Source organism: Odontomachus brunneus, unplaced genomic scaffold, assembly GCF_010583005.1.
Source record: "Odontomachus brunneus isolate Ranch 3 - 2012 unplaced genomic scaffold, Obru_v1 Obru_scaffold_356, whole genome shotgun sequence".
NCBI classification, from domain to species: Eukaryota; Metazoa; Arthropoda; class Insecta; order Hymenoptera; family Formicidae; genus Odontomachus; species Odontomachus brunneus.
Genome location: NW_022639806.1, coordinates 103,590 through 106,270, shown reverse-complemented (window position 1 = coordinate 106,270; position 2,681 = coordinate 103,590).

The window sequence follows — 2,681 nt, the reverse complement described above, 5'->3', positions numbered from 1 at the left end:
TTAAATTTACAAAATGATTTATTTGTATTTTATTTACTTTTAAAATAAATAAATATTTTTTAAACATACTTTTTACATACTAAATTTGACTTACTAGATTTTTATACTTTTTACATACTTTTTAAACATACATTTTACATCTAAAGGGAACTATTCTCTTCTTTTAATAATCATTTAAATAAATCATTTGTTTTCGTACATTGATATATTATATGTATACGATACAACCCTTATAGAAATATCATACTGACTGACGTCAGACTGTCGACAGTATCTGTCGAATCCGAGCAGGATCTGTTGACAGATCCATATACATCTGCGTTCCCAATCTGCCGCCAGACTGTTGACAGGGTCTGCGAACAGACTCTGACGACAGACTGGCGGCAGATTGCGCGCAGTGCCTGTCGACAGACTATGACGGCAGATTGGCTGCAGATTGCGCGCAGATCCTGTCGTTTCGTAGGTTCTTCAATTAAATTTTCTCATAATTTTTCATAATTACTTATAGAATAAGCGCTTTCTCATAAATACTTATAAAATACTATGACGAAAAAAATTTTTCTACATTATTTTTTCATAATTTTTAATATTTTCTCTAGTGAGATTCGAACTTGAACTGAAGACATCTTTTGGATAATCGTCCGTCGCCTTAGACACTACGCCAATTCCTCACTTGATAAAAAGCGCTTTGTATTGTCCATTTAAAGTTTAAGGAAGAAAAATATTATAGTTTGTTCGCCTTTTAAGCCGCAAAATATAGACGAAACCGTTTAGCGTATAAATAATGTAAGAAAGACTGGTACGATAATTCGAAATTAATTTTCTACCAAGGAATGTATAGAAAATTACTGCAATAAAACAGCAGATAATGACATTTTTCTATCATGTTAATAAAATACTGTACTTTTACATGTGCGAATTAATTTGGTCGATCGTCCCGTTCAGATTGTATTAAGTTTTATCAAAATCGAAGCATGATATATTTTTAAATAAACCATCAAAAAAATTCTGTAAAAGTTATTTACATAGCGAGACTAATATTTTATTCGGTGCTGCTGCCTTTAATAGTTATTGCATGACGGTTGTGGTTGCGTTAGTTAGCGTTCACAAGATCTTAGCCTTATTTCATTATCCTACTCGCAGGAGGAGAAGGGTGTACTCATTGAGGAGACAGGCTCAAAGTTTAACTCGCATGTTTATTTAAATTACAAGTGGTGGCGTGTTAGTGTTTGCTGGCATTATTGTTGGTCCCGCACCAAAGTCTTATGGTCGGCTTCTTGCTTCGCGAATTGTATGAAGATGCTCGAGCCCGCTTTCGTGGAGATGAGCCGTGGGCTCTGAAGGCCTCCGGGCGAGCGATCTTCCGGGGCGAGCGTGTTGTGGCCGGCTTCCTCGGTGATGCCCCTGTTGGGCAGATTGCCGTGATCTGCGTGGCCTTTTCGTGAGTCTGCCGTTTTGCTGGTGGGGGACGTGGTCGCAACCCCTGTTCTTCGTAGCGTGGAGACAGCGGCCGTCTGGCCCGGATGTCCCAAGTGTCGAGGAGATGGAGCGGTAGCCTGGTGTGTCGGACGGGCGAGAGACTAAGCGGGCGGATTCGCCACGGCCTTAGCAGCTCTATTAGATACCCGCCAGGATCTCGTGCTGGAGACGCTGGTGAGGCCCCCACGGGTAACGGCCGCGCTACAGTCTCCTGGGTGGAAGCGGCCTGTCTCGTCTTCCGTGACCTCTTCCGTGGTGATGGGGTCCTCGGTGGCCGAGTCGGTGACGGTGTCGCCGGCGCTGACGACCAGGGAGAGCTCGGAACGGAGACCTCCTCGCTATCCGAGCCGAATAGCTCCCAGCATTTTTCTTTGAGTGGTAGCCGAGCTACGTTGTTAGCTTCCTTTTGAGGCTGTATCGCCGCGGGCTTCAGGGTGCCGGAGGAGATCCTCGTCGTCTATGCAGATCTCTCCTCGTAGGAGGTTTGGCTACTCGTGTGTTAATCTCGTGAGATCTTTCCTCAAGCGAGGTCGAGAGCGGAGTCTCTCTTCCTGCGATTTCGTCCGCTATTTATATTCTCGTTCTTTAATTGTGTTTACTATCGGTGAGCTTTACATTTCTTCGAAAATCGCGAGGCTCGCGATTCTTCGAATTTTATGCAGGTCCCGTGCTTCCGCGAATTCGTCGCGGGCTTGCGTTTACCGTTGCCCCTCTTCGGAAATCGCGAGGCTCGCGATTCTCCGAATTTGTGCAGGTCCCGCGCTTCCGCGAATTCATCGCGGGCTCGCGCTTATCGCTCTCCCGCCGCGTTTCTCGGAAACGCGTCGCGAGCCTCGCGGTTCCTGGAAGGACGGTGCGTAAGGTGCGCTCCGAAAGCGTCCCTTTAAATAGGAGCGATGCACCTTGCGTGGAGTCTCGCTCTCTGAGACGCCACAACGGTTAAATCGGATTTAATGACATAACAACATTTAAAAAAATAATATGAGAAATTGTATGAAAAATTATGGGAACAATTTTTACCAGGAATGACATGTGTACGCCTTTAAACGGCCATTTAACCGTTGTACTATTCTATACTTGTACTCGTTATTTTTCTATTATTGTTATTTTTTTATAAAAAATGTGTAATACAATTTTAAAATATAAACATTGTTTTTTATTGTGTATATATGTACAATTATTGCACAATATAATTATCTTGA